We start from the raw sequence: 26,632 nt of genomic DNA on the forward strand, positions 1-26,632 counted from the left end.
CAATTTTGGACAAAATTCAGCATTTCAGATAGTACACTTTAATTTTTTTTATAACTTTTTCAAATCAACTTGGATTTTCATCAAACTACGCAGCTATATTAGTGATATATTGATCTTACTGAATCACAGGTCATTATGTAGTTTGGTGTGTTGCTTACAAATTTCTAGGTAAAAAAAGATTGAATTTGCAGTTCCGACTATATTCAGATAGTACACTTTAATTTTTTTTATAACTTTTTCAAATCAACTAGGATTTTCATCAAACTATACAGCTATCTTAGTAATAGATTGATCTTACTAAATCATAGGTCATTATGTAGTTTGGTGTATTGCTGTCAAATTTAAGTATTAAATTAATCTAGGTCCAAAAAGCTTGAATTTGCAGTTCCGACTATATTCAGATAGTACACTTTAAATCTTTTTATAACTTTTTCAAATCAACTTGGATTTTCATCAAACTATACAGCTATCTTGGTAACATATTGATCTTACTGAATCAAAGGTCATTATGTTGTTTGGTGTATTGCTGTCAAATTTAATCTAGGTCAAAAAAGCTAGGATTTGCAATTGTGGACAAAATTCAGCATTTCAGATAGTACACTTCAATTTTTTTATAACTTTTTCAAATCAACTTGGATTTTCATCAAACTATGCAGCTATATTAGTAATATATTATGGAACTATATACATGAAATGTGAAATGAAATAAGTTGGAAAATATGTATTGTCACAACGTATATAAATAATGTATAAAATAAATAATGCACACAAAGAATAAGAGAAATAAAAGTTAAAATGTCACACTGTTAAACAGACAGGCATCATGATTGTCTTAATTCATGATTGTACAAAAACATATGTTTAAACAGAAATGTTGAACGTAACAATGTTCAAATGTTTATGGCCAGCTGGATATCCGTGGACGTAATGGTCGTTCTTTTGGCGTTAATTGCTCACAAGTCACTGTCTGTAAACAATCCTACAAGGTAAGCTTCATCATTGGCTTCCTAAAACAAATATGTAAAATGATAATGAGGAGTACAATTTGTGTTATATGTTAATAATGTACAGAATTAATCGTAAAATATAGAAATGTTTACGCTCATGTCTTATAACATTGTATGTCATTTTGCAACTGAAATGTAATAAACTCAAATGCTCTGTAAATGAAATAAAATGCTTAACAGGTCGCACCTTTAAACGACCACAGATGTCGAACATTGAACATTTGGGCCAAGCATAAACACTACATTCAAGCTTGATACAGCTTTAAATTTGAATTGTGATTACATATTTAACACACCATATGTATCTAACACAGAATGAATGTGGTCAAAGAACGCAACAAATTGAAATTGGACCTATTGGTCAATATATAAGTTCAAGACATAATGCAGACATTTACAGCTAAAATTAAAAAACTATATGAAAAGGTTATATACCGGGAAGGTCTTTCTTTCAATGAGGGGAGCCACGATAATAAACTGAAGAACTATTTATAATTTGTGAAGTTGATACGGAATATTTGTCAAGTAGGTATTGGTACCTTCCGGTAAACTTTATGAGAACAAAGACGAGACGTTCTTTGACTAAACATTGTGTCATAAACTTGTAAGATTCTGTTCACACCAAAATTAACTTTCAGTAATCATGTTCACACCAGAAAATGATTTCAGCGTCATGTTCACACCAGAAACTGATTTCAGGGTCGTGTTCACACCAGAAACTGACTTCAGGGATTGTGTTATTGTGTACGGATAATACATCGGGGATAAACTTCGTAAAAAGGTAAGTTATATTGATCTGTTATAGCAAATTACTAACCCATAGTTAGCGTATACGCCAATGAACATGAATTGTAATCCTTTACAATTAATTAATCTACAATATTACTGAATTAACTGTCATGGGGATTCAGTTTTTATGGGGAAAAATACTGCTTTAAAAAATACGTTCTTCGTTTCCGTAACAAAATGTATAGATCTTTGTAAGGATGGTCACTAATTGTATCAGTTATAGATAAATATAACGGCATTTTCTATTCCCTGATAACATGAAATTTGTTGTCATGTATTTTATATTTAACATTACATTTAGTAATTGGGTTTTCCTGAAAGCAATTTCGGTGTGAACATAAATACATTTTAAAACGATTATCTTTTTCCAGACTAAATTATATCAGAAAAAATATATTGACAGCCTATACAGACACGAATACTTTCAAATTATGTTGTTACAACAGTATTGAAGATAAGACTGACCTGTTTGTATGCTTTATTTTCCGTTATGTCTGTCACTGCTGAAATTAATTTCTGGTGTGAACATGATATGTCTGACTACCGGTAAGATCATTCTTTCAATGAGGGTAAGCACCATAATACATTGAAGAACTACTTCAATAATATTGATTGACTAGTGTTGCTAAACTTATATTTAGGTGGATATTTACCCTTCTTACAGCCTGTACAAGTGGGAAATGTCAGTAAATAGACTCGCATAACTATCGTTTCATAAACATTTCAGTGGAGCACATAATTCCTGCCGCCGAATTCATTGACGGCGTTTTATACCAAATAACTGCCGATACAGTTACGTATATTTAGGTGGAAATTGACCCTTTTTACAACCTGCACAAGTGCCAACAGATAGATTTCCTCATTCCTAAACAGAGATTGTTATTAACACACGGACCACTCCAAAATGTTGTACCAAGGTGTACTTCGTTATGTAGTATTGACATTATTTAGGATGTATACCAACTGTTTTTCATTGAATCTGGTTCTAAAGCAATGTCGTTGCTTTTTCGTCCTAACAATTCAACTGTAGATTAAAACCGGAGACAAAATAGGACATATACAGTGAGCATGCCTCCCTTCTTAGAAAAAAAAGGGTTGAAATTTTAACAGAGGGTTTTTGACATATACTTGGGTATTTTCAGTGAAGTTTGTAACATATACTTGGGTTTTCTCCTGTTGTCAATGTCGGTTAAAAATATCCACTGCCATTGTACATTGCAAAGCTAGGTGGAGCACATGATAATGTTGTACCAGGAATTATAACTTTTTCAAATCAACTTGGATTTTCATCAAACTATGCAGCTATATTAGTAATATATTGATCTTACTGAATCACAGGTCATTATGTAGTTTGGTGTGTTGCTTACAAATTTCTAGGTAAAAAAAGATTGAATTTGCAGTTCGAACTATATTCAGATAGAACACTTTAATTTTTTTTATAACTTTTTCAAATCAACAAGGATTTTCATCAAACTATACAGCTATCTTAGTTATATATTGATCTTACTAAATCATAGGTCATTATGTAGTTTGGTGTATTGCTGTCAAATTTAAGGATTAAATTAATCTAGGTCCAAAAAGCATGAATTTGCAGTTCTGACTATATTCAGATAGTACACTTTAAATCTTTTTATAACTTTTTCAAATCAACTAGGATTTTCATCAAACTATACAGCTATCTTAGTAATATATTAATCTTACTAAATCATAGGTCATTATATAGTTTGATGTATTGCTGTCAAATTTAAGGATTAAATTAATCTAGGTCCAAAAAGCTTGAATTTGCAGTTCCGACTATATTCAGATAGTACACTTTAATTTTTTATAACTTTTTCAAATCAACTTGGATTTTCATCAAACTATACAGCTATCTTGGTAACATATTGATCTTACTGAATCAAAGGTCATTATGTAGTTTGGTGTATTGCTGTCAAATTTAATCTAGGTAAAAAAAGCTAGGGTTTGCAATTTTGGACAAAATTCAGCATTTCAGATAGTACACTTTAATTTTTTTATAACTTTTTCAAATCAACTTGGATTTTCCTCAAACTATGCAGCTATATTAGTAATATATTGATCTTACTGAATCACAGGTCATTCTGTAGTTTGGTGTGTTGCTTACAAATTTCTAGGTAAAAAAAAGATTGAATTTGCAGTTCGAACTATATTCAGATAGTACACTTTAATTTTTTTTATAACTTTTTCAAATCAACTAGGATTTTCATCAAACTATACAGCTATCTTAGTAATATATTGATCTTACTAAATCATAGGTCATTATGTAGTGTGGTGTATTGCTGTCAAATTTAAGAATTAAATTAATCTAGGTAAAAAAAGGTTGAATTTGCAGTTCGGACTATATTCAGATAGTACACTTTAATACACTTTAACTCATTTTATAACTTTTTCAAATCAACTTAGATTTTCATTTAACTATACAGCTACCTTGGTAATATATTAATCTTACTGGATCCCAAGTTGATAAGAAGTTTGGTGTATTGCTGTCAAATTTAAGAATTTACTTAATCATGGTCCAAAAAGCTAGGATTTGCAGTTCAGACAAAATAGAGATAGTACACTTTAATTTTTTTTATAACTTTTTCAAATCAACTAGGATTTTCATCAAACTATATAGCTATCTTAGTTATATATTGATCTTACTGAATCAAAGGTCATTATGTAGTTTAGTGTATTGCTGTCAAATTTAATCTAGGTCAAAAATGCTAGGATTTGCAATTTTGGACAAAATTCAGCATTTCAGATAGTACACTTTAATTTTTTTTATAACTTTTTCAAATCAACTTGGATTTTCATCAGACTATGCAGCTATATTAGTAATATATTGATCTTACTGAATCACAGGTCATAATGTAGTTTGGTGTGTTGCTTACAAATTTCTAGGTAAAAAAAGATTGAATTTGCAGTTATGACTATATTCAGATAGTACACTTTAATTTTTTTTAAAACTTTTTCAAATCAACTAGGATTTTCATCAAACTATACAGCTACCTTGGTAATATATTGATCTTACTGAATCAAAGGTCATTATGTAGTTTGGTGTGTTGCTGTCAAACTTAATCTAGGTAAAAAAAGCTACGATTTGCAATTTTGGACAAAATTCAGCATTTCAGATAGTACACTTTAATTTTTTTTATAACTTTTTCAAATCAACTTGGATTTTCATCAGACTATGCAGCTATATTAGTAATATATTGATCTTACTGAATCACAGGTCATAATGTAGTTTGGTGTGTTGCTTACAAATTTCTAGGTAAAAAAAGATTGAATTTGCAGTTATGACTATATTCAGATAGTACACTTTAATTTTTTTTATATCTTTTTCAAATCAACTAGGATTTTCATCAAACCATATAGCGATCTTAGTTATATATTGATCTTACTGAATCATAGGTCATTATGTAGTTTGGTGTATTGCTGTCAAATTTAAGTATTAAATTAATCTAGGTCCAAAAAGATTGAATTTCAGTTCGGACTATATTCAGATAGTACACTTTAAATCTTTATATAACTTTTTCAAATCAAATTGGATTTTCATCAAACTATACAGCTACCTTGGTAATATATTGATCTTACTGAATCAAAGGTCATTATGTAGTTTGGTGTATTGCTGTCAAACTTAATTTAGGTAAAAAAAAGTTAGGATTTGCAATTTTGGACAAAATTCAGCATTTCAGATAGTACACTTTAATTTTTTTTATAACTTTTTCAAATCAACTAGGATTTTCATCAAACTATATAGCTATCTTAGTTATATATTGATCTTACTGAATCATAGGTCATTATGTAGTTTGGTGTATTGCTGTCAAATTTAAGGATTAAATTAATCTAGGTAAAAAAAGCTTGAATTTGCATTTCGGACTATATTCAGATAGTACACTTTAATTTTTTTTATAACTTTTTCAAATCAACTTGGATTTTCATCAAACTATGCAGCTATATTAGTAATATATTGATCTTACTGAATCATAGGTCATTATGTAGTTTGGTGTGTTGCTTACAAATTTCTAGGTAAAAAAAGATTGAATTTGCAGTTCGGACTATATTCAGATAGTACACTTTAATTTTTTTTATAACTTTTTCAAATCAACTAGGATTTTCATCAAACTATACAGCTATCTTAGTAATATATTGATCTTACTAAATCATAGGTCTTTATGTAGTTTGGTGTATTGCTGTCAAATTTAAGGATTAAATTAATCTAGGTCCAAAAAGCTTGAATTTGCAGTTCGGACTATATTCAGATAGTACACTTTAAATCTTTTTATAACTTTTTCAAATCAACTTGGATTTTCATCAAACTATACAGCTATCTTGGTAACATATTGATCTTACTGAATCAAAGGTCATTATGTAGTTTGGTGTATTGCTGTCAAACTTAAGAATAGATTTAATCTAGTTAAAAAAAGATTGAATTTGCAGTTCGGACTATATTCAGATAGTACACTTTAATTTTTTTTATAACTTTTTCAAATCAACTAGGATTTTCATCAAACTATACAGCTATCTTAGTAATATATTGATCTTACTAAATCATAGGTCTTTATGTAGTTTGGTGTATTGCTGTCAAATTTAAGGATTAAATTAATCTAGGTCCAAAAAGCTTGAATTTGCAGTTCCGACTATATTCAGATAGTACACTTTAAATCTTTTTATAACTTTTTCAAATCAAATTGGATTTTCATCAAACTATACAGCTATCTTAATAACATATTGATCTTACTGAATCAAAGGTCATTATGTAGTTTGGTGTATTGCTGTCAAATTTAATCTAGGTCAAAAAAGCTAGGATTTGCAATTTTGGACAAAATTCAGCATTTCAGATAGTACACTTTAATTTTTTTTATAACTTTTTCAAATCAACTTGGATTTTCATCAAACTATGCAGCTATATTAGTAATATATTGATCTTACTGAATCACAGGTCATTATGTAGTTTGGTGTGTTGCTTACAAATTTCTAGGTAAAAAAAGATTGAATTTGCAGTTCCGACTATATTCAGATAGTACACTTTAATTTTTTTTATAACTTTTTCAAATCAACTAGGATTTTCATCAAACTATACAGCTATCTTAGTAATAGATTGATCTTACTAAATCATAGGTCATTATGTAGTTTGGTGTATTGCTGTCAAATTTAAGGATTAAATTAATCTAGGTCCAAAAAGCTTGAATTTGCAGTTCGGACTATATTCAGATAGTACACTTTAAATCTTTTTATAACTTTTTCAAATCAACTTGGATTTTCATCAAACTATACAGCTATCTTGATAACATATTGATCTTACTGAATCACAGGTCATTATGTAGTTTGGTGTGTTGCTTACAAATTTCTAGGTAAAAAAAGATTGAATTTGCAGTTCCGACTATATTCAGATAGTACACTTTAATTTTTTTTATAACTTTTTCAAATCAACTAGGATTTTCATCAAACTATACAGCTATCTTAGTAATAGATTGATCTTACTAAATCATAGGTCATTATGTAGTTTGGTGTATTGCTGTCAAATTTAAGGATTAAATTAATCTAGGTCCCAAAAGCTTGAATTTGCAGTTCCTACTATATTCAGATAGTACACTTTAAATCTTTTAATAACTTTTTCAAATCAAATTGGATTTTCATCAAACTATACAGCTATCTTGGTAACATATTGATCTTACTGAATCAAAGGTCATTATGTAGTTTGGTGTATTGCTGTCAAATTTAATCTAGGTCAAAAAAGCTAGGATTTGCAATTGTGGACAAAATTCAGCATTTCAGATAGTACACTTCAATTTTTTTTATAACTTTTTCAAATCAACTTGGATTTTCATCAAACTATGCAGCTATATTAGTAATATATTATGGAACTATATACATGAAATGTGAAATGAAATAAGTTGGAAAATATGTATTGTCACAACGTATATAAATAATGTATAAAATAAATAATGCACACAAAGAATAAGAGAAATAAAAGTTAAAATGTCACACTGTCAAACAGACAGGCATCATGATTGTCTTAATTCATGATTGTACAAAAACATATGTTTAAAAAGAAATGTTGAACGTAACAATGTTCAAATGTTTATGGCCAGCTGGATATCCGTGGACGTAATGGTCGTTCTTTTGGCGTTAATTGCTCACAAGTCACTGTCTGTAAACAATCCTACAAGGTAAGCTTCATCATTGGCTTCCTAAAACAAATATGTAAAATGATAATGAGGAGTACAATTTGTGTTATATGTTAATAATGTACAGAATTAATCGTAAAATATAGAAATGTTTACACTCATGTCTTATAACATTGTATGTCATTTTGCAACTGAAATGTAATAAACTCAAATGCTCTGTAAATGAAATAAAATGCTTAACAGGTCGCACCTTTAAACGACCACAGATGTCGAACATTGAACATTTGGGCCAAGCATAAACACTACATTCAAGCTTGATACAGCTTTAAATTTGAATTGTGATTACATATTTAACACACCATATGTATCTAACACAGAATGAATGTGGTCAAAGAACGCAACAAATTGAAATTGGACCTATTGGTCAATATATAAGTTCAAGACATAATGCAGACATTTACAGCTAAAATTAAAAAACTATATGAAAAGGTTATATACCGGGAAGGTCTTTCTTTCAATGAGGGGAGCCACGATAATAAACTGAAGAACTATTTATAATTTGTGAAGTTGATACGGAATATTTGTCAAGTAGGTATTGGTACCTTCCGGTAAACTTTATGAGAACAAAGACGAGACGTTCTTTGACTAAACATTGTGTCATAAACTTGTAAGATTCTGTTCACACCAAAATTAACTTTCAGTAATCATGTTCACACCAGAAAATGATTTCAGCGTCATGTTCACACCAGAAACTGATTTCAGGGTCGTGTTCACACCAGAAACTGATTTCAGGGATTGTGTTATTGTGTACGGATAATACATCGGGGATAAACTTCGTAAAAAGGTAAGTTATATTGATCTGTTATAGCAAATTACTAGCCCATAGTTAGCGTATACGCCAATGAACATGAATTGTAATCCTTTACAATTAATTAATCTACAATATTACTGAATTAACTGTCATGGGGATTCAGTTTTTATGGGGAAAAATACTGCTTTAAAAAATACGTTCTTCGTTTCCGTAACAAAATGTATAGATCTTTGTAAGGATGGTCACTAATTGTATCAGTTATAGATAAATATAACGGCATTTTCTATTCCCTGATAACATGAAATTTGTTGTCATGTATTTTATATTTAACATTACATTTAGTAATTGGGTTTTCCTGAAAGCAATTTCGGTGTGAACATAAATACATTTTAAAACGATTATCTTTTTCCAGACTAAATTATATCAGAAAAAATATATTGACAGCCTATACAGACACGAATACTTTCAAATTATGTTGTTACAACAGTATTGAAGATAAGACTGACCTGTTTGTATGCTTTATTTTCCGTTATGTCTGTCACTGCTGAAATTAATTTCTGGTGTGAACATGATATGTCTGACTACCGGTAAGATCATTCTTTCAATGAGGGTAAGCACCATAATACATTGAAGAACTACTTCAATAATATTGATTGACTAGTGTTGCTAAACTTATATTTAGGTGGATATTTACCCTTCTTACAGCCTGTACAAGTGGGAAATGTCAGTAAATAGACTCGCATACCTATCGTTTCATAAACATTTCAGTGGAGCACATAATTCCTGCCGCCGAATTCATTGACGGCGTTTTATACCAAATAACTGCCGATACAGTTACGTATATTTAGGTGGAAATTGACCCTTTTTACAACCTGCACAAGTGCCAACAGATAGATTTCCTCATTCCTAAACAGAGATTGTTATTTACACACGGACCACTCCAAAATGTTGTACCAAGGTGTACTTCGTTATGTAGTATTGACATTATTTAGGATGTATACCAACTGTTTTTCATTGAATCTGGTTCTAAAGCAATGTCGTTGCTTTTTCGTCCTAACAATTCAACTGTAGATTAAAACCGGAGACAAAATAGGACATATACAGTGAGCATGCCTCCCTTCTTAGAAAAAAAAGGGTTGAAATTTTAACAGAGGGTTTTTGACATATACTTGGGTATTTTCAGTGAAGTTTGTAACATATACTTGGGTTTTCTCCTGTTGTCAATGTCGGTTAAAAATATCCATTGCCATTGTAAATTGCAAAGCTAGGTGGAGCACATGATAATGTTGTACCAGGAATTATAACTTTTTCAAATCAACTTGGATTTTCATCAAACTATGCAGCTATATTAGTAATAAATTGATCTTACTGAATCACAGGTCATTATGTAGTTTGGTGTGTTGCTTACAAATTTCTAGGTAAAAAAAGATTGAATTTGCAGTTCGGACTATATTCAGATAGTACACTTTAATTTTTTTTATAACTTTTTCAAATCAACAAGGATTTTCATCAAACTATACAGCTATCTTAGTAATATATTGATCTTACTAAATCATAGGTCATTATGTAGTTTGGTGTATTGCTGTCAAATTTAAGGATTAAATTAATCTAGGTCCAAAAAGCATGAATTTGCAGTTCCGACTATATTCAGATAGTACACTTTAAATCTTTTTATAACTTTTTCAAATCAACTAGGATTTTCATCAAACTATACAGCTATCTTAGTAATATATTAATCTTACTAAATCATAGGTCATTATATAGTTTGGTGTATTGCTGTCAAATTTAAGGATTAAATTAATCTAGGTCCAAAAAGCTTGAATTTGCAGTTCCGACTATATTCAGATAGTACACTTTAATTTTTTATAACTTTTTCAAATCAACTTGGATTTTCATCAAACTATACAGCTATCTTGGTAACATATTGATCTTACTGAATCAAAGGTCATTATGTAGTTTGGTGTATTGCTGTCAAATTTAATCTAGGTAAAAAAAAGCTAGGGTTTGCAATTTTGGACAAAATTCAGCATTTCAGATAGTACACTTTAATTTTTTTATAACTTTTTCAAATCAACTTGGATTTTCCTCAAACTATGCAGCTATATTAGTAATATATTGATCTTACTGAATCACAGGTCATTCTGTAGTTTGGTGTGTTGCTTACAAATTTCTAGGTAAAAAAAGATTGAATTTGCAGTTCGAACTATATTCAGATAGTACACTTTAATTTTTTTTTATAACTTTTTCAAATCAACTAGGATTTTCATCAAACTATACAGCTATCTTAGTAATATATTGATCTTACTAAATCATAGGTCATTATGTAGTATGGTGTATTGCTGTCAAATTTAAGAATTAAATTAATCTAGGTAAAAAAAGGTTGAATTTGCAGTTCGGACTATATTCAGATAGTACACTTTAATACACTTTAACTCATTTTATAACTTTTTCAAATCAACTTAGATTTTCATTTAACTATACAGCTACCTTGGTAATATATCAATCTTACTGAATCCCAAGTTGTTAAGAAGTTTGGTGTATTGCTGTCAAATTTAAGAATTTACTTAATCATGGTCCAAAAAGCTAGGATTTGCAGTTCAGACAAAATAGAGATAGTACACTTTAATTTTTTTTATAACTTTTTCAAATCAACTAGGATTTTCATCAAACTATATAGCTATCTTAGTTATATATTGATCTTACTGAATCAAAGGTCATTATGTAGTTTAGTGTATTGCTGTCAAATTTAATCTAGGTCAAAAATGCTAGGATTTGCAATTTTGGACAAAATTCAGCATTTCAGATAGTACACTTTAATTTTTTTGATAACTTTTTCAAATCAACTTGGATTTTCATCAAACTATGCAGCTATATTAGTAATATATTGATCTTACTGAATCACAGGTCATAATGTAGTTTGGTGTGTTGCTTACAAATTTCTAGGTAAAAAAAGATTGAATTTGCAGTTCGGACTATATTCAGATAGTACACTTTAATTTTTTTTATAACTTTTTCAAATCAACTAGGATTTTCATCAAACTATACAGCTACCTTGGTAATATATTGATCTTACTGAATCAAAGGTCATTATGTAGTTTGGTGTGTTGCTGTCAAACTTAATCTAGGTAAAAAAAGCTACGATTTGAAATTTCGGACAAAATTCAGTATTTCACCAAGTACACTTTAATTTTTTTTATATCTTTTTCAAATCAACTAGGATTTTCATCAAACTATATAGCGATCTTAGTTATATATTGATCTTACTGAATCATAGGTCATTATGTAGTTTGGTGTATTGCTGTCAAATTTAAGGATTAAATTAATCTAGGTCCAAAAAGCTTGAATTTCAGTTCAGACTATATTCAGATAGTACACTTTAAATCTTTATATAACTTTTTCAAATCAACTTGGATTTTCATCAAACTATACAGCTACCTTGGTAATATATTGATCTTACTTAATCAAAGGTCATTATGTAGTTTGGTGTATTGCTGTCAAACTTAATCTAGGTAAAAAAAAGTTAGGATTTGCAATTTTGGACAAAATTCAGCATTTCAGATAGTACACTTTAATTTTTTTTATAACTTTTTCAAATCAACTAGGATTTTCATCAAACTATATAGCTATCTTAGTTATATATTGATCTTACTGAATCATAGGTCATTATGTAGTTTGGTGTATTGCTGTCAAATTTAAGGATTAAATTAATCTAGGTAAAAAAAGCTTGAATTTGCATTTCGGACTATATTCAGATAGTACACTTTAATTTTTTTTATAACTTTTTCAAATCAACTAGGATTTTCATCAAACTATACAGCTATCTTAGTAATATATTGATCTTACTAAAGGATCATAGGTCATTATGTAGTTTGGTGTATTGCTGTCAAATTTATGGATTAAATTAATCTAGGTCCAAAAAGCTTGAATTTGCAGTTCGGACTATATTCAGATAGTACACTTTAAATCTTTTTATAACTTTTTCAAATCAACTTGGATTTTCATCAAACTATACAGCTATCTTGGTAACATATTGATCTTACTGAATCAAAGGTCATTATGTAGTTTGGTGTATTGCTGTCAAATTTAATCTACGTCAAAAAAGCTAGGATTTGCAATTTTGGACAAAATTCAGCATTTCAGATAGTACACTTTAATTTTTTTATAACTTTTTCAAATCAACTTGGATTTTCATCAAACTATGCAGCTATATTAGTAATATATTGATCTTACTGAATCACAGGTCATTATGTAGTTTGGTGTGTTGCTTACAAATTTCTAGGTAAAAAAAGATTGAATTTGCAGTTCGGACTATATTCAGATAGTACACTTTAATTTTTTTTATAACTTTTTCAAATCAACTAGGATTTTCATCAAACTATACAGCTATCTTAGTAATATATTGATCTTACTAAATCATAGGTCTTTATGTAGTATGGTGTATTGCTGTCAAATTTAAGGATTAAATTAATCTAGGTCCAAAAAGCTTGAATTTGCAGTTCCGACTATATTCAGATAGTACACTTTAAATCTTTTTATAACTTTTTCAAATCAACTTGGATTTTCATCAAACTATACAGCTATCTTTATAACATATTGATCTTACTGAATCAAAGGTCATTATGTAGTTTGGTGTATTGTTGTCAAACTTAAGAATAGATTTAATCTAGTTAAAAAAAGATTGAATTTGCAGTTCGGACTATATTCAGATAGTACACTTTAATTTTTTTTATAACTTTTTCAAATCAAATAGGATTTTCATCAAACTATACAGCTATCTTAGTAATATATTGATCTTACTAAATCATAGGTCATTATGTAGTTTGGTGTATTGCTGTCAAATTTAAGGATTAAATTAATACATCCTGACATAAAATATTACTGAATTATTATGCGGCTATATAGATTTACATGATAAAGTGCAAATATGGTCAGTTTTGGTTGATACGGTCAAATAATTTTGCTATATGAGTCAGCCTGGGGTATCAAAACTACTGAAATTTTGTTACGTATCAATATATTGAACAAAAGGAGGACATGCTGGCACTCTTAATTTATGCGGACAAAAATTTGTAGTTGTTGTGTTCCAATATTGCTGTCATTTGTATTATACATTAAATCCTGACATAAAAATAGTTGCTGATTTACTATGCGGCTATATAGATTTGCAAAATAAAGTGCAAATATGGTCAGTTTTGGTTGATGCAGTCAAATAATTTTGTTAGAGTCAGCCTGAGGTATCAAAACTACTGAAATTTTGTTGCTAGACAATATTTTGATTAAAAAGAGGACATGCTGGCAATCTACATTTATACGGACAAAATTTTGTATTCACATTATGTTCCAATACTGCTGTCATTTGTATAAAACATTCATTCTTGACATAAAATTATTACTGAATTATTATGCGGCTATATAGATTTACATAATAATGTGCAAATATGGTCAGTTTAAGTTGATGCTGTCAAATATTTTTGCTATACGAGTCAATAATGGCGACCCCATGAGAGCCTCTACATTTATTCTCTCGTGTCAATCGTTGCTCTTATTTGACATTTAAACATTTCTGTCACTTTTTCAAATCGACTTGGATTTTTATAAAACATGACAGCTGTCTCAATTATATACTGTTCTTACCAATTGCAAAGTCATTTACCATTTTATTAACCTTCCTGTCAAATTGTAGGTTTACTTCATAGGTGAAAAAGGCTTAGATTTTCACTTCTGACTACATTCAGATAGTCACCTTTAAGAATTTCTACAACTTTCTCAAATCAACTGGGATTTTAAGGTTAACTAGACAGCTATCTCAATTATATACTATTCTTACAAATTGCAAAGTAGCAGTTTGCCATTTTCATTCATTCCTGTCAAATTGTATGTTTAATTGAGTAACCGTAGACTGAAAAACTGTGTAAATCTATCAAACCTGAGCTACCACAAGTATAAAATGTTTATGCCGGTAAGGAATAATCAAGAAAAAGGTCAATTTTATTCATGAATACAACAAATATACCAATTTGACACTTAAACTCCTTCACACGACAGGTCAGTGCTATCGTGTCGTAAATATTTATGCGGAGCACATTGAATTGTTGTACCAGCAATTTAATTCCTGCCACAGAAGCCTAAACCAACTAACTGCTGATTCAGTAAAGTATGTTTAGGTGCAAATTAACCCTTTTTAACAGCCTTTGCAAGTCCCAAGAAATACATTCGCATTCCTCAACACAGATTGCTATTTACACATGGAGCAATCCAAAATGTTGTACCAAGGAGTATAATTCCATATGAGGCATATGCTTTGGTATTCTCAGAGTGTTCTTTACATACACCTGTGCTGTCTCCTCTTATAAATGTCGGTTAAAAAATAGGCAGTGCCATTCTATGTTGCATAGTAAGGTGGAGCACCTGCTAATGTTGTACCAGGAATAAGCATGTTACAGTTATTAGTTGGCTTTTTTATCGACCTATAACTTTTGAATGCCTGAGCTGATGTTCCAAAACCAGACTGCACAATTTGCCCAATTGAATGCCCATTCCAAAACGTTAAACATTTTGGAAATCGAACGGTAAACAACGGAGCTATGATTTTTCAAAGTTTGCCATGTACACTTCCGTGTTCCATACTACGTCTAATATGTAAACAAATACCCATGTGTTCTTTATCGACCTATAACTTTTGAATGCCTGAACTGATCTTCCAAACCTAGACTGCACAATTTGCCCAATTGAAAGTCCTTTCCAAAACGTTAAACATTTTGTAAATCAAACGGTTAAAAAACGGAGCTATGACTTTTTCAAAGTTTGCCATATAGCCTCCTGTATTCCTTACTACGTCTGATATGTAAACAAATACCCAAGTCTTCCTTAACGGCTATACACATTTTATTTTCACTATCAAGTCAGCACAATTTCCGCAGTTAAATGTCCTTTCCAAAACACTAAACAGTTTATACATCGGACCGCAAACAACGGAGCTACGATTTTTCAAACTTTGCCTATATTCCTAATTGGATTATCTTCCCTGAATTCAAATTTTGTTTAACACCTTGTTTGAGGAAATTATTACACAAAGCCTACTATATAAAGCACTCAGTACACATATGCTAATGGGGGGAACCCTTGTATCCAAGGCATGTCGCGCATGCGCACTCATACTTTATAAATAAATAAATAAAAATTTTAACTATAATTTAACTCTAACACTCCAGCATTTATCAGACCAGTTAAAAAAAAAAAAAAAAAAAAAAATATAATTTAACTCAAACAGTCCAGCATGAGGCATAAAAGTACTTAAATATCATATAAAAGAAGAAATATTGGCACTTTTTATATCTGTCGACAAAGTTTTTAGTCTCCATACACTGAAAACTATAAACCAAAAAGAATAAAATAGGATGCCGGTATGGAATAACCTTGAAAAAGGTCAATGTTGACACCCTATATTGATGAGTACAACACATATAGCAATTTGAAACTTAAAATCCTTTAGTCTAATGTCTAACAATCAATTTTGAGGTACAAAAAGTACTCATTTACCAAGCCGGTACAAGAATATCAATAAAAAGAAAGAAATATTGTCGCCTTTTATTGTTATCGACACAAATAAAAGTAACCGTAGACTTATACAGTGTCAAATTATCCATCCTAAGAATGAAATGTTTATACCGGCACAGAAGTATCATCAAAAAGAAAGAAATATTGTCGCCTTTTATTGTTATCGACACAAATAAAAGTAACCGTAGACTTATACAGTGTCAAATTATCCATCAAAAGAATAAAATGTTCATGCTGGCACACAAGTATCATCAAAAGGATAGATATTGGCACCATTTATAGATGCAGACAACAAATACAGCAACCTGAAACATTCATTTCTTCACTTTTGTGTCTGAGAATCCATCTAAACTCATAAATATTATACAACATATGAAATATTGTCACTCTTTGTTGGTATCGACATAAATATCAGTAACCGTACACTTATAAATCTCTCAATTGTTGTCAAATTATGCATTCTTATAGTTGTCGACAAATGTTTTAGTAACCGTAGACTCCAAACCTGTGTAAAACTATCAATCCTCAGGTACCGAAAGGATAAAATGTTAATGCCGGTAAGTAATAACCAAGAAAATGGTCAATATTGGCACCCTATATTGCTGAATGCAACAAATATAGCACTTCAAAACATTTATTCTTTCACTTTTATGTCTGACAATCCATTTGAATGTATCAAATGTCCTCTATTACCAGGCCAGTACAAGAATATTATAACAAAGATGAAATAGTGTCGCTTTTAATTGTTTCGCGACATAAATATTAGTAACCGTACACTTATAATTCTCTCAATTTGTGTCAAACCATTCATTCTTAGATTCAAATAATGATGCCGGACCAGAAAAATCAGGAAGAAGGGAAGATATTGGCACCTTTTGTTGATACCGACAACAAATTTTGTTATTTAAACTCGTTTTCATTCCCATTTAATGTCAAACAACCCATCAGGATGTATTTAAAAGTGCTCAATTATAAGGCCAGTACCAGAATATCATTCAAAAGAAGAAATATTGGCTCTTTTTATTCTTGTCGACAAAAGTTTTAGTATAACCGTAGACTTACGAAGCGCTTAATTTTTGAAAAAATTTTCATCGCGAGGTACATAAAGAATAAAATTATTATGCCGGTAGAGAATATTCAAGGAAAAGGGTCAATATTGGCCCAAGATATTGATGAATACAACAAATATAGCAGCTTGACACTTAAACTCCTTCATGAAAGGCTATCATTTCTTAACATTTAGGTGGAGCACATTGGATCGTTGTACCACAGTTTCTGACACGTTTTCTTCGGCGACCTATAACTTTTGAATGCCCCGATACATTTTCAATACCAAGACACCAAAATGTGCGCAATTGAATTCCCTTTCCAAAACGCTAAACAGTTTATAAATCAGACGGTCAACAACAGAGATACGATTTTTTCAAAGTTTGCCTATAAGCCTTAACAGATTATCTCCCCTGAATTTCAATATGCAAATTTTGGCATACCTTCTTCAGGAAATTGTTACAAAAAGACTACTATATATACAACTAAGTATGTATTACTATAGGGGGACCCTTGAATCCAAAACATATCGGCGCATGCGCACTTGAAAGGGTTAGGGTTTGAAAAAAAAGATCCGGCTAACCCTAACCCTAACCCTAACCCTAAACCCTAAACCCTAACCCTAACCCTAACCCTAATCAACTTGGATTTTCATCAAACTATACAGCTATCTTGGTAACATATTGATCTTACTGAATCAAAGGTCATTATGTAGTTTGGTGTTTTGCTGTCAAATTTAATCTAGGTCAAAAAAGCTAGGATTTGCAATTTTGGACAAAATTCAGATAGTACAATTTAATTTATTTTATAACTTTTTCAAATCGACTGGGATTTTCATCAAACTGCACAGCTATCTCAATTACATATTGTTCTTACAAATTCTAAAGTAATTTGCCATTTTGGTGTATTCCGGTCAAATTGTATGTTTATTTGATAGGTGGAAACAGGTACAATTTTCGGTTCAGAGTAAATTCAGATGGTCAACCTTAAACATTTCTATAACTTTCTCAAATGTATTTGGATGTTCATGAAACTTGACAGCTATCTCAATGACATACTGTTATTACTAACTGCAAAGCAATTTGGCATTTTGTTTTATTCAGATCAAATTATATATTTTAATTGATAGGTGAAAAAGGAGCTAAAATTGTCATTTCGCACTCAAATCAGATAGTCACCCTTAAAAATTTCTATAACTTTTTCAAATCAACTGGGATTTTCATCAAAGTGGACAGCTATCTTAATTAGATATTGTTCTTACAAATTACAAAGTAATTTGCCATTTGGGTTGATTACTGTTAAACAGTATGTTTTAATTGAGAAGTGAAAAGACCTAGAATTTTCACTTCGGACTAAATTCAGATAGTCGCCGTTAAAAATGTCTATAACTTTTTCAAATCAACTTGGATTGTCATAAAACTTGACACCTATCTCAATTATATACTGTTCTTACACATGACAGAGTCATTTGGCATTTGCGTTGATTACTGTGAAACGGTCGGTTTTAATTGAGAAGCCAAAAAAGCTAGAATTTTAAGTGCGCACTAAATTCAGATAGTCAACCTTAAACATTTCTGAAACTTTTTCAAATCGACTGGGATGTTCATCAAAGTGGACAGCTATCTCAATTAGATATTGTTCTTACAAATTACAAAGTAATTTGGCATTTTGGTTTATTTCGATCAAATTGTATGTTTCATTGATAGGTAAAAAAAGTACAATTTTCGGTTCAGACTCAATTCAGATAGTCAACCTTAAACATTTCTATAACTTTTTTTGTTAGAAATGGCCTTCAAAAGTCACTTTTCATATTTCTCTACATATTTCAGTGAGACTAACATTTTTTCAAATGTGTATTTTATTGCCAGCAGAATGATGTATAGTTTGATATGGTTAGTACTATTTCAGTCAAAAGTGATTTTTATAATTTAGAAGATTTGTTATTTTCACTAACCTGACATTCAAAAGTCACTTTTTATCAAGACTAACATTTTCAAAAAGTTAACTTTATTGCGAACCAAATCATCCATGCCTCGATAGGCTTATAACTTTTTTTGGTAAAAAGTGGTTTGATACTTTTTACTTTTTTTTCCACGAATGTCCTACAAAAGTCACTTTTCTTATATGTCAACATTTTTCAGTGAGACTTCAAAATTGTCAAATGAGTATGTTATTGCGAACGGAATGGTGTATAGTTTGATAATGTTATTACTATTTCTGTCAAAAGTTATTTTTATATTTTTGAAGATTTCTTTTTTGTTGTAAAGAAATAACCTGCAAAAGTCACTTTCCTTATTTCTCAACATTTTTCATCAACATTAATATTTTCGAAAAGTTTACTTTATTGCGAACCAAATCATCTATGCCTCGATAGGCTTATTACTTTTTTTTTTGGTAAAAAGTGGTTTCATACTTTTTACTTTTTTTCCCTACAAATGGCCTTCAAAAGTCACTTTTCTTATTTCTCAACATTTTTCAGTGAGACTAAAAAATTGTCAAATGTGTATGTGATTGCGAACAAAATGATATATAGTTTGATAAGGTTATTACTATTTGTGTCAAAAGTGGTTTTTAAATTTTTGAAATTTTTGGTTTTTTTTTAAGAAATAACCTTCAAAAGTCACTCTTCTTATTTCTCAACATTTTTCATCAAGACTAACGTTTTCGAAAAGTTTACTTTATTACGAACTAAATCATCCATTCCTCGATAGGCTTATCCATTTTTTTTGGGTAAAAAGTGGTTTCATACTTTTTACTTTTTTTTCCACAAATGGCCTTCAAAAGTCACTTTTCTTATTTTTCAACATTTTTCATCAAGACTAACGTTTTCGAAAAGTTTACTTTATTGCGAACAAAATCATCCACACCTGATAAGGTTGTAACTATTTTTTTGTATAAAGAGGTTTAATAATTTTTTTTTCTCTCACAGAAATGGCCTTCAAAAGTCACTTTTCTTATTTCTAAACATTTTTCAGTGACACTGACATTTTTCAAATTCTTATTTTCTCCCAAGCAAAATGATATATGGTTTGATATGCTTATAAATACTTTCAGTAGAAACAGGTCTTCATATGTTTAAAGATGTATTATTTTTTTTCAGAAATGCCTTTCAAAAGCTAGTTTCCTTCATTTTCAACATATCTTAACGAATTTTCCCACAAAACCATCAGCAATTATTCACAAAGAAAGCCAGCCCATTCAATAATGATTCGTCGACTCTTACACACTTTAATTTGAGATTTTATATGTAAAACCTACAAATTTTACAATGTTTTTTAACAAAAATTGCATCTTGCAACTTTATTTAAAAACTCACTTTTGTCATTCTTTACACGTTAGAAACTACAGTAACAGACCAGTAATAGAACATGCCACCCAAGGTAAAGGTAAGCACATCTTAATTGAAATGTTTTTCTGCATGTTGTTAATTTTTAGTCGAATGGTTTTAAAAGTGGTTTTTAAATTTTTGAAGATTTTTTTTTTTTTTTTTTTTTACACAAATGGCCTTCAAAAGTCACTTTTCTTATTCTTCAACATTTTTCATCAAGACTAACGTTTTCGAAAAGTTTACTTTATTGCGAACAAAATGATATATAGTTTGATAAGGTTATTACTATTTCTGTCAAAAGTTATTTTTAAATTTTTTTGAAGATTTTTTTTTTTTTTTTAAATTACCTTCAAAAGTCACTTTCCTTATTTCTCAACATTTTTCATCAAGACTAACATTTTTCAAAAGTTGACTTTATTTTGAACAAAATCATCATTGCATTGATAGGGTTAGAACTTTTTTTTGGTAAAAAGTGGTTTAATACTTTTCATTTTTTTTTCTAAAAATGATCTTCAAAAGTCATTTTTTTATTTCTCAACATCTTTCATCGAATCTAACTTTATTGCGAACAAAATCATCCATACCTTGATAAGGTTGTAACTATTTTTTAGTATAAAGTGGTTTAATATTTTTTTACTTTAATATGTTTTATTTCAAAGGAAATGATTTATGGTTTGATAACGGTATTACTATTTCAAATGTAAAGTGGTGGTAATAATATGTGAACGCATATCAACTTAAAACATTTAACATTTTTCCATTACAGTGCAATCAGTGTCAGAAAGAGTTCTCCAGTAGATCTGGGTTGAAATACCATGTAGAGAGTATTCATCAGGGTGTGAAGTTTACCTGTGATCCATGTGGGAAAGAGTTCACCAGAAAAGAAAAACTACGTGCCCACCTTCTGAAAAGGCATTCCCAGGTACAATATATGATATCAGTATGCATTTTCTGTTAAATTAGATAAGAAGGTAATTTACGCCGCTTTCTATTATTTAATGAATTTGAATCACTTGATCCTACCGGCGTGACAATGAGATAAAAATTTGACGTTGTCTACGGTCCGGGGTAGTATTTATGAACGAAATATTGTGATACTAATAAAGTTTATGTTTTTATTAATCAGGAAAAGAAGAAAACAGAAAAGAAGGCCCGTGTAAGTTGTCTTTATTTATATTACTGGAATGAGGTATTAACTGTTATGAAATGAAAGTCAGTAATGGATAAAAAATAATCCCAAATTCAAACAATAAAGAATATCTTTGATTAACAAAGAGAAAAACAAATTGACAAGTAACTGCAAGTCATGGGAATCGGTAGGAGATGATTTGTCACTGAAGATGACATATTGACATTTTGGAAGATTATTTTTATTTACATTTACATTTATAATCCGTTCATTTCTTTATTAACAGTGTGCAAAGTAGCCAATTATAGATAATATTTGTAGGTATACAGATGCCAGGTTTGCAGTGTAGTGTTTGCCGGCACAGGTGCACTGTCCAATCACAGAAGAACCCATTTAGCAACTGGATTCACCTGTACCTGTGGGAAAGAGTATACCAGAAAAGAAAGCTTGGTTAACCACCAAAAAAAGAAACACCAGCAAGTAAGTTACAAATAAATGTTGTGATTTGAGCAAGTATAACCCTTTTCAATTTATACATGTTTTTTTATGTATTTCATTATATGTTACCATATTTAGGTAATTATTTAATATTTCGTTATATAACATATACACAAAATATTGCAGCAAAGAAATGTTGAACGTAACAATGTTCAAATGTTTATGGCCAGCTGGATATCCGTGGACGTAATGGTCGTTCTTTTGGCGTTAATTGCTCACAAGTCACTGCCTGTAAACAATCCTACAAGGTAAGCTTCGTCATTGGCTTCCTAAAACAAATATGTAAAATGATAATGAGGAGTACAATTTGTGTTATATGTTAATAATGTACAGAATTAATCGTAAAATATAGAAATGTTTACGCTCATGTCTTATAACATTGTATGTCATTTTGCAACTGAAATGTAATAAACTCAAATGCTCTGTAAATGAAATAAAATGCTTAACAGGTCGCACCTTTAAACGACCACAGATGTCGAACATTGAACATTTGGGCCAAGCATAAACACTACATTCAAGCTTGATACAGCTTTAAATTTGTGATTACATATTTAACACACCATATGTATCTAACACAGAATGAATGTGGTCAAAGAACGCAACAAATTGAAATTGGACCTATTGGTCAATATATAAAATCATAATTAGTGTATTACTGTATACTGACTTCCTCAGGTTTTTCACTTTGTCCCTTAGTTGCGTCAAGGTGAATTCATTCTTCTTGAAGACTCCTTCATCCAATCCTCTAGACAACATTATTTTTAATGCGATTTCATTCACTGACCAATTTAGGATTGCTGCAATCGACCCCACGAATTCACTCTGTTCTTCACTGAAAATAACTGAAATAAGATGCAGATGAAAAGGTTTAATGTTCACTGTAATACTTGTAAGCTTTTTAGGGGAAGTGGCCAAACGTAGAATGATATCTACGGAAGACAGCAACCCTTATTCTAATTACAATTACGCTTTTTTACATTATTTTGTCCTGCTGTCCTTAATGTACATGTGTTGTAACACTCTACAGATTTGTGAAAACATTGAATAATTACGGGTACCAAAAGATGAATACTCCGGAAATTAAAATTTAAATTTCAACCAAAATTTCTGAAAACTCATGAACTATCTTTAACCAAAATGAGATGCAGACAGAAATATGTAATACAGTATGTTTTTCAGACCAGTGGGAATATTTGAAGGCCATGTGGAAAAAAATCTTTCAGTCCTTCGCAAATGGTTTACAAGGAATATTGATTTAAAGTCCTTACCTTTACTTTTTGCAAGAACTGGTGCTGTAAAAACAAAACATTCAAAATCTTACAACCTGATTCTTGCAGAGTATGGAAAAAATCGTATCCAGTTAATTTGGAACCCCATTACTACTGTAAGAAATATCAGCCCGTAAAAGTACAACCATGTTGTAATTCATTTAAGTTACACACTTCATTAGAAGGGGTTTAATAGATAACATCAATACGAATACTTCGAGACATCTTCAGGTATAGTACATTATGGAAAAAGTATGATTTAGGTGTCACATATAAGAGAAGAAATGACAAATATCATCACCAGAAAAATATGTACATTGGTACATATTATATCCCGGAAGTTTATGTGTATCAGTTTACGTAGTATCATCATTAAGAAAGTCATACGTTTTCAGTATTTTGGTAACACGCGTACGCGTATAACTGATGGCTATTCTCCAATAAATCTTATTTTTAAAGTAAGCACACAACAATGTCAAATGTCATTTGAGATCAGTATTCTATAGTAAACTTAAGTTGATCGTCTGATGTTTATATACCTCATTACAAATGATTCTGATACAGTAGTAGTGGCGATGTTTGCTATTTCTTTAGAATCACAATTTCATTTCAGCTTTTAAGACAATCGAAAAAAAAAGAAACTCACCCGATGGCGTTTGTTCACCTTCGCCTAAAATATACAATAATTTGCATGTCAAATATAAAGGATGAAACGAAAGATTCAGAACACAAGGAAATTATATGTATTGATACATAGTACATCCCGGAAGTATATGTGTATCAGTTAACGTAGTCTGTACATGTTCAGTAATTTAGTAACACCCATATCACTATATATTCTCCCATAAATCTTAATTTTAAAGTTAGCAAACAGCAATGCAGATTGGCATTCACATTCATTACTGCCATATTCATGAACATTTACCCTAGCCAGGGAATATCTGTACTTTCAGTTGTATATGTGATGATAACGACATATGGATAACACTTACTACTTTTTCTTTTCAGTACTGTGGAGGCTGCAGTTGCAACATCTGACACTATAATATAAGAAAATTAAAATGTTATGTCAGAGAAGAAGTAGCAATCAAAGCTATGTAAAAATGTAACCATTTAGATACAATATGTTATAAATAGCTGATATGTAAATTGCATGTTGTATTTAAGACAGCATTAAATGTTTTTAAAACAATGTGTTCGCCTCATTTTTACATTCTGAAGTCAAAGAATTACAAAACACTTGTAAAACGCACTCGTACAGGCATCGGTTTATCGTTGTATTCATGTGCCATTATGCACTCTGTTTGCAATCAATCATAAGGTATGGGCATAAATGTTATCTAAGGAAAAATGATTTGCAGGCAAACCTTCAGTGGGTATGACTAGAAGTCAGGGAAAAGGTAAAATTCATTAAAATTATCTTCTTATGTTGAAATACATATTTACAAAAGATTTTTGGATTGGGATAGAATAGATCTGTCGATGTTTGCTATTTAATAAACACCTAACTTTAATTTGAGCTTTGAACACAAGCTGACAAAGACATTACCAGATGGCTGTTGTTCAACTTGATCTGAAATATACAAGACTGCGAAGTTCAGACGTAATGGATAAAATGAAGAAACCCGCACACAAGGAAACTTTTTCAGTAAATAAGTATCAAGCGTATAACTGTCAGAATTTTCTCCTACAAATCTTATTTCTACTGTTAGCACACCACAATGAGAAAATACATTAAAAATCAATATTCCATATAAAACTTAAATTGATCATTTGATATTTATATACATCATTACAAATGATTTGGATGGTAAATTCAGGCATTTAAGAGTTGTTCAGTTTAAAATGACCGTTTCAGTAGTAAACCCCGTTACTAGTGTATATACCACCATTCCCTATGTGAAATTGAAAACAAATAATCCACAATGCTTTTCAATATGAAAATGGTAGCATACGCTATAAATTTATTACTTTGGGATACCATACGGCATATTTTGTGAACAAAAAGGTAAAACATGCTGCACAGCGGAACAAGTGATCAGTAAGCTTGAGCTTCTTATTGACAACATATTTGTTGAATTTAAAAGTAGACTTTTTCAACAGATTGTCGGCGTTCCAATGGGAAAGAACTGTGCGCCTCTCCTTGCCGACCTCTTCTTAATTTCATATGAGTCGGAGTTCCTTCAGACACTTGTTTAAAACAAGAAGATCAATGAAGCCAGATCATTTGATTTCACATTCAGATATATTGATGATGTTCTTTCTATTAATTATCCAAACTTTTCTGATTGGGTTCCATTAATATATCCTCCATAACGAGAAAATAAAGAAACAACAGACACGGCTTCCTCCGCCTCATGTTTAGACTTATACCTCGAATTTGACATAAGCGGTCATCGCAGTACCAGAATCTATGACAAACGAGTCGCTTTTAATTTAGAAATTATCAATTTCCCCCACCTTAGTAGCAATAGACCAACTTCACCTGCATATGGGATATACATTTCCCAACTCATTCGGTATTCAAGAGCTTGCAGCTGCTAATCAGACCTTATAAAATGTCACCAGTGTCTGAGCAGAAAGTTGATGAACCAATGTCATGTCAAAGAACGTCTCGTCCTTTTTCTAAAAAAGTTCATCGGAAGATACCAAGACCTTGTTGATATATATTCCGTATCAACTTCACAAATGATACATGATGGTCTTGAAGTATAGATTCTAGGTACTGACGTTGTTTATCATCTTAATTACGTGTTATAGTGTTCTTTTATTTGTCTTTGTAAATTATTACCTTTACTGTTTAGTCCATTTTTGTTAATATCCAATTGGCGTGGCTCGGAACATCGCATCATTTTGTTATTGTGCTATGGTCAATTTTTGTATTCTTGTCTATCATTTTTGCTTATGTGCTTTGTCTATATGCCATTTTTTTTCCTTTTTTGGCATATTTGTTTGTTTTTATAGTGATTAAGATTATATCACAATGTTGACTGCTGTATCCCTATTTTTGACATTGTTACCCATTGTGTCTGTGTTTTGTTCACACATTGTTGTCAATACAATGGAA

At 30.5% G+C, this 26,632-nt stretch overlaps 1 long non-coding RNA gene across 1 annotated transcript; it reads right to left on the reverse strand.

The window, feature by feature from the left end:
* Positions 1–21,187: 21,187 nt before the first annotated feature.
* Positions 21,188–24,313, reverse strand: LOC127698782 (uncharacterized). The gene is made up of 3 exons (XR_007980956.1): positions 24,212–24,313; positions 22,965–23,139; positions 21,188–22,566 (listed from the first exon to the last, which is right to left on the reverse strand). It is a non-coding gene; the product is annotated as an uncharacterized LOC127698782 (long non-coding RNA).
* Positions 24,314–26,632: the final 2,319 nt, after the last annotated feature.

The sequence above is a fragment of the Mytilus californianus genome, unplaced genomic scaffold (genome assembly GCF_021869535.1).
Source record: "Mytilus californianus isolate M0D057914Y unplaced genomic scaffold, xbMytCali1.0.p SCAF_4, whole genome shotgun sequence".
Lineage (NCBI taxonomy): Eukaryota > Metazoa > Mollusca > Bivalvia > Mytilida > Mytilidae > Mytilus > Mytilus californianus.